At 43.8% G+C, this 7,520-nt stretch overlaps 1 protein-coding gene across 6 annotated transcripts in view; it reads right to left on the bottom strand.

Moving 5' to 3' along the window:
* The window catches only part of LOC117902348, a 116,738-nt gene extending 109,576 nt beyond the window's left edge, over window positions 1-7,162 (bottom strand). For 2 of the 6 annotated variants that reach the window (XM_034813652.1, XM_034813653.1), the window contains exon 1: window positions 6,411-7,157. The gene's annotated coding sequence lies outside the window, so the exon portion shown is untranslated. Of the gene's footprint in view, window positions 1-6,410 lie in introns of all 6 variants that reach the window. The other 4 variants (XM_034813657.1, XM_034813651.1, XM_034813654.1 and 1 more) reach the window with 4 other exon arrangements.
* Between the last annotated feature and the right edge of the window lie 358 nt (window positions 7,163-7,520).

Consider the following 7,520-nt stretch of genomic DNA (forward strand, 5'->3'; position numbering starts at 1 on the left):
TGTCCCGAACCCGACAACAGCGACGGCGACGACTTGAGGCCAATTTACTTTACTTTTCATTCATGTTGTACTACGGCGGGTACTACGCCAGTGGGAACAAACAACAATAAAAAGGAGAAAAAAACAACAAAATAAGAAGAGAGAAAAGAATAAGAGAAAAAACTGTAAGCTGCGTTCATTACACGTTGTTATTTGTTGTCTGCGGTACATTATTGCTCTTGTTCGCTGTTTTGCTCACCAATTAGCTGCAGTTGCAGTTCTGCAGTTTTGCAGTTTGCGGCCAAGCGAAAGACCCTGGCAACGAACTTGCGGCAGTCACTGTTCAAGCTCAACGCAAATGGCAGAAGAGAGTCAGAATTTCTACAGAATTTTAAACTCAAACGAAACGCTCGCGGAACTTGGGGAAAAACCTTTTCCTGACAAAGTTCAGCTTTGGTTATTCCTTGGCTTTTGTCACCTAAGTTCCACTGTTCTATTCTTCACATTTTGCAGAATATTTCTTACTGGCACAGCCAAGAAGTCAAAGAACTACAACAGCATTTAAGTTGATGATGGGACTTGAAGAGCTTGTGAGTTTCTTGCTGACGCACCGGCATCATCATCCCCATCATCCTCACCATCAGCATGATCTCAGACGAAGAGGCACATCAATCAAATGCCTCATTGTACATTGTTTTTACACATTTTGACTACAAGGGCCGTCACTTGAACTTGACATTTGGTGTAAGTGACTATTAGGGGAAGTGCCATGAGAAGGTTCTTCTTCTCGGCCCAAGTCCAGGCCAAGCCTTTGGCAATTAGCCGTGAATATCAATCAACGCACCATTTGAGTGGAAAAACCGCTCAGCTTTTAATTACACAAAAAGCTCTTTGTGCTTTGCTTTGTGGCTGTGTGTGGGACTCAGAGTGGCTTGAAGGCCTCCCATGTCCCCGCCCACGGTCACCACATGGCAAACGCCTCTGCAGCACACACCCGACTCAATCTTGGATGTCGATGTTGCCGTGTCTGCGGCTGTCGATGTTTGTTACCAACTCGCTTGTTAGAATCGCATTTTCCCTCTCTTTCTCATATATGCAAAGCGGTCTGGTTGTTGGTCTCGGTCTTAGCCCCGGCTCCCCGGGTAATAAGCCAATTGGCGTTGGCCACACTACTCGTACATTTTAATCAAGCCAACAAAGTTGTAGAGCCCACGCACCATCAAAGCCAAATATGTTCCGAGGTGTCGCCAAAGCTGTGAGATGGCGGCAGCTGTCGACCTTCGCCAGCGTTGACTCATGGCCCGTCCGTGTCCATAACCGACAAACTTGCTGGAACCGGAGCTGATGAAATTGAAGATTCTTTTTGGGTAGACTTGGGGGCAAAGCCGAAAGCCAATGAGCAACGAAATGGCAGTGCAAAAGTAAGAATTTAGCTATACATTTTACTGCATCTTCGTGCTGTTAGAGGTTTTCCATCTCTTCCTGATAAGTTCTACAGTTCTTTAATGCTTCCGTTATCCACTGAAAATGAGCCATTCCAGGGGGCAAATCAAACACCGATATTTCCGCCTTCTTTGAGGAAACCAGAAATGACTTTCAAGCTTAATTAACAGAAGCGACTGCGACGTGTGGCTCTATGGCTACTGTTGACTATATCACTTACTGCGGTGGACTGGCTAGAGCCGAGGGGTGTCTAGCCACTGGGCACTGGCCACTGGCCACTGGTTGCCAGTTGCCGGTTGCCAATTCGATTAGGCCACGCAAATGTAATTTAATAAATGCGGTTGCCCATGTTGATTAGCATGTGCGGTTTTAGCAATTTGCGAGTACTGCCGCATCCACAGGATATGAGCTGGCACTCTGGCAATGACAGGATGCATCTGAAGTCAAGGCGAACTCCGAGATGAACTGCGCACCGAACTCTCCGCCAACTCTGGACGGTAGACAGGGGAAATGTTTATGGTTATGTGCTCGCCTGCGGTGGCAGCTTCAAACGCTTGGTAATTGAATTTTAAATTGTGGCTCTACGTGCCACATGCTCTCTCTCTCTCTCTCTCTGTTGTGGCAAGATTAATTTAAATGAAGTTATTAGCCAGCCCGATTGTGCTGTGACAGGGCGCAAACAAAAGACCTAGGCTCCAGCTTCAACGCCAGCCCCAGCCGCAGCCCCTGCTCCTACTCCAACTCCTACTCCAACTGCAGTTTAAAGTGCCCTGATATGGGGATATGGGATATATGCATGTCTACAACGGGTTTTTCGTCTGGCACTCGCAGTTGCAGTGGTTGCTCTGCATTTGAAAGTTAAATTACGGTAGCGATATCGGAGCAGACATTCCGTTAATTGGCCGCACAACAGGCGGAGATCAGGCTGCGGGTAGTAGTTGTCGTTGTTGTTGTTGGTGTTCTGAATACTCTTATTTTTGACAAGAGTTTATGGGATTTCCGTAAAGTTTTTGGCAGAGAGTTCTAGTGCGACCCGCTTAAGATATTCTGAGAAGTTCTTGATGGAAACGATTGTCTTCGGTATGTGCCCCCAAAAAGGAACAAGGGACACAGGGGCTCTATCTCAAAAAAATTTGTAGGAATTTTTTGCAGAGTCGAGGTTTGGTCAGAAAATATACTGGCCTGTTCTTTATTAAATAAAAAATTTGTAGGATCTTCATATGTAGAATATTTGTAGGTCCACTTTGACCTATACGAATATACATACATATTTCTTTTTGTCTATCTTTTGGTAAGAGCAACCATTCTTCGCTGTGCCGCGGCAGCATTTCCTTCTTGATGCTGGTTTTTTTTTTGTCTTATTTTGGCTAAGTCCGCTTTACAGTTGCTACGAAAATTGTTGCAAATTGCAGTTTAAAAAGTTTCCGTGTTGGTTTTTTTTTTGCCATGTTGTTGTTGTTGTTGCGCGGCACCAACGTTGTTGGCGGCGGCGTCAGTGTCTGCGACTCGGCGGCGACTGCAACTAATATGAGTCATAAATTTAAAGGCTTAACTCGAGATGGAGGCTGGGTCGGGCCTGTAGTTGAAGCTGTGCCGTTGACAGGGATTTTTAAAATGAAATAAATAAACGGCATTACAGCTAGTTATATGCAGCGAGATCAGGGTCTGGTGCGGCATAAACCACGACAGCAACTACGTACAGCGACATCTGTGCGACAGCGACAGCGACAGAGTGTTGTGTTGGTGGCACTCGAAAGTTGAACTGTATCTGAATCGGAACTGGGCTGGGCCAAAGTCGTCTGGCTACTTTTGCATTTGGTTGCATGCTGGCCCCGTCTCTGCATGAGACGAAGCCATTTTATTGATACAGATACTCGTAGAGGCCAAATTTTGGGGTCCACTAAAAGAGCCGCTTGATGTCTGCTGTTTTTGTCTGATTTTTGGCAATTCCTTTGCCACGGACCCGCAGCATGACATCATTTTGAGTTACTCCGAATCCCAATTCAAGTCGTTTTGTGGCTGCAGCAGCCCTACACAGCGAAACAAACTGGTCGCCGTTTTTACTTTCGCTTTTGTCTTGAGCTCTTTTTTTCTGACTTTGTTTCGGTTTCTGTGCTTTGCTCTTTTTTCGGCAGAGATGTTTCGATGGTCTCCATTTTTATGTTTTTGGGTCATCCCAAAGAAGTGCCCGCCGCGTATATGGCAATGAAAACGAAACCAAGTTCTGGTGAAAGTAGGTTGTCCCACCATCAGCATCACGAAATGGAAAACGCATAGCAAGTGCAAGTCAAAGGAAGACCACATGGTCGGTGCCATGAGCGCGCTGAGCGATTGTGTCATGGTTGGAGCCCACGCATCGCATCGCCCACAAAGCCACCAAAAGCCTCCACAGACTAATGGTGTTAGACAGGCACAGGTTGGCACTGACTTGGGACTTGTCTTTGACTTAACGTAGATTCGGTTTTGGGTTTCGTCTTCGAGTGATTTGCTCATCTGGTTCGGTGCCCACACAGTTTGGCTCTTTTTGGTTTTTGCGGCAGTCAGAAGAGATCAATGCGAAATGCCTATTTGTGCGAAAATTAATTAGAATTCTGCGGCTTTGGCTGGGAAAAGACCTTGAGTGGCAGCTCCAAACTGCTCCGATGCTGCGGTTCAAAAGACTGTGTGGGATGCACAAACTAGTTGCTGATCAGAGCAGCCAAATGAGTCAGTGTTTCGGCAAATGCTTCTTGGGTCAGTCGTCATAAATCTCTTCGGGGGCTGTCTTTGATGGAATGAGGGAGAGAGACATGACTGACGAATTACACAAAATCCCTTGCATTAATCTTCCGCCTGGTTGAAAGTAGCTACAAAAGTCTCTTTCCCACGAGTTTCACTCGTTTCACTCGGGCCATAAAACTTTAGTTTTATTTGCATTCAATAAAGGTTTCATCGACTAATGCCGCTTGTTGGCTAAATCTTTTGTTTCCTACTGCAATCAATCGCGAAAAGTCTTTAGACTGAAACAAGTTTTTTTGCTCGTGTCTTTTGATTTTGCAATTAAAATTTCTCCCTCTGATAGAGATCTCTGCACAGCGTGAAAGATGTGTCGCCTTATGGCGGAGTCTTCTGGGGAATGGAAATCACCAGCGAAGCATTCACTTGGGTCTTTTTGGGTCTCTTGGCTCATTTAATTGTGGCAATTTCTTTCGCCCACGCAGCGAGTGAGTCAAGACGCTTTGGCTCATAATTTATAGGCATTATTATTGTAATTTCTCCCAGATGCCGGCGACGGAGACGGAGACGGAGCAGATCGCACGCAAAACAATCATACACGTAAAGTGAAAGTTTTGCACCTTTTGCCTCACAGCAAACAACTAACAAACGCATCGGCATAAACAGTTTGAAGAAAACAAAAGTAGTCGACGAGGCTGGCAGTCAGTCAGTCAGTCGTTCAGTCAGTCACTCAGTCAGTTGGTTTGGAGAATCAGTTAGCGAGTCAGTCAGTCAGTGCGATCCCCCAAAGATGAGCCACGAACTCCAACCAAAGTACAACCCACGACCAGACCAAAGACAATGGCTTTCAAATGACTGGCAGCAACTTGTACTTCCAACCAAAACTGGCGCCGACTGACTGACAAATGAGAGCTGCAGTAGTCGCTTTTTTTCTGACCAAAAAAACAACAAATCAAAACAAGGCAGAGCTAGAGATCTCCTACTGGCATCATCAATAAACCGTAAGCAATTTGCGGCAAAAGCTGTGGGCAAAGATCTCGACAAATATTCGCATGCCAACTGTGCGTTTGCCTTGGCCACAAAAATCACTCCGAAGAGTCAAGCAAATCTGCAAGCAAAATCTAAACAATGCCAGAAACACGAACGAAAGACTAGCCTCGAAGTATTTGATACCCTTAAAGATAAAGATACATTTTATGATGTTATAGAAACATCTAAACGTCAAGCTACTTGAGCATCCTCAAATTATATTCAGAAAGAAAAAACTTGTTAACTCAAAGACGTGTTTCACGAGAGATTTAACCTATTGAATGTATACAAAATGAGCAATAAAATAGTTCTCGCAGCAATTCTCGAAAGGTCTCTGCTAGAAAAATTCGAAATTATAATAACTGCCGAATACCCTAGAGATTTTCTAAGACCTTAGCGTTGAGGCCCAGCTTCATTTTGGTCACATTTTGGGTTACTTGTAATGCCTTGAAAAACTCTTTCTTTGACCAAGTGAGCAAAGTGTGTCAAGCCAGCATTTGAAGCAATTATTTGTCATATTTTCTATTTGTGTTTGGGTTTCGTCTTCCACAAATGAGATGCAGAGAAAATAAACAGCATTAGTGGAGAGCTCATGACCAAAAATCCCAGTGACACGGCGTCTTCGGGCCCGCTTCCATCTGCGTATTCATCTTCACCAAACTCTCGACTCATCAAATCCCACAATGACTTTGGCTTGGGATTTTTGCACAAATGAAAGTGAACGTTTCTTTTTGTTGTTTCCACTTTTTATTTTTAACACTGCATTGGGTGCAAAAAACGGAAATTTGTCATGTAAATTGTTGTATGCCAGCGTTATTTGTGTCAGTGATCTCAGGTCTTTTTCAGCTGGAAAATGGTGTGGGAATATTTTTTACTACTTTGTAATGAGTGTGGGGGAGACTCACTCGATTTCTTGTAAAAGGTCTTTACACTTGTTTTATAAATATTGTTTATGGCTTTTTCAGCTTGTTTTTAAATTAATAAATTAACAGTTTTTTGGTACATAAAATGCATAAAAAATTAATGGATTATCTAAGACAACTGCATTTTTTTTTTTTTTTTTTTGAAATGTGTTGAACTAGTTTTTGGCGTCACAAAAACTTGTTAAATTACGTTTGGACTTGTCCTCGGCTAGCACTCATCTTGATCTTGCCCAAAACTCCCCCTAATTTAAATAATAATAAAAATGTTTTATATGCCACTTAAAGTTTGCACTTAGAAGTATCCAAAAAAGTTGTGCTCACCATTTTATTCATCAACTGGCGGCCAAAATCAGTTCATACTGCCAACAGCTGCCAAACGAAGATCGACGCCAGCAAAAAGCGTTGGCTTTTTCTCTTCTTTTGGCTTGGCTTTTGCTGCCGTAGCAGCTGCCAAAAGCGATTTGCCGTCAAAAGAAACACACAGATACACAGGCACACACACTGGATATATTTCTTGTTGCGGGAATCTAACGATATTTCACGCTTTTCTTGGAACACTTTTGATTGGTTTGCGCGCGTTTGGTTTTTTGGAATTTTCACAAGGTAAAATTGAAACAATTAACAGACGCCTGGCGTAAACTTTCACTGCAATTCAATAAATATTTGTTGCTTAGATTATGCGCTCAGGCAGCAGCAGCGTCTGCAGCTGGGTATCCGCCAACACACAGGTAACACTGTCTCTGTGCACACACACAGGCTGGTACTCTGGCACTCGGTACACACTGTATACACTTCGTAGGAGACCCGTTGGTAGAGAGAACCGCACCGCACGCGCGCTGAAAACGAACTGAAATGTGAAAGAGCTTAAAGCCACTGCCGATCTTCGTTGCGACTTCAAACTTGGCTCAAACTGCGCCTGTATGCGTGTGTGTGAGAGAGTGTTTCCTTTCACTGTGTTTGTGTGTGCTTATGTGTATTGGCTGTTAGGCAACTTTGCTGCCCACACTCGGCCCAGACGCTCTTTGCCCGCTCTGCTGGTCCATTTTTGGCCTGGACCGCTCGTCGGCAGCAAACCAGGCAATAATTTTTTTTTTTCTCTTTTATTTCGTTTTTGTTATAACCGAGACGCCTTTGCAGAAAAAAAACCTATACGATTTGTGGCTAGCTTTTGATATTTTGTTGCTTGTTGGCTACCAAGTTTTTCAGCTTGCTTTGACTTTTGATTGACGTAATTTTTGCGCTTGATATTCAGTTGAATTTCTTGTATTTCCACATTTAACCGTTTTGGTGTCAGGCGCACATTACACGCCCACAACACCCACACACATGCATATTTATATACACAATACACTGACTAATTGTGGGCGTGTGTCTGCCTCTTTCTTAATGTTTCTTTAACATTTTGTCTCAACAAGAGTTTTGTGAACTTTC

The sequence above is a fragment of the Drosophila subobscura genome, chromosome U (assembly GCF_008121235.1).
Source record: "Drosophila subobscura isolate 14011-0131.10 chromosome U, UCBerk_Dsub_1.0, whole genome shotgun sequence".
Classification (NCBI taxonomy): Eukaryota; Metazoa; Arthropoda; class Insecta; order Diptera; family Drosophilidae; genus Drosophila; species Drosophila subobscura.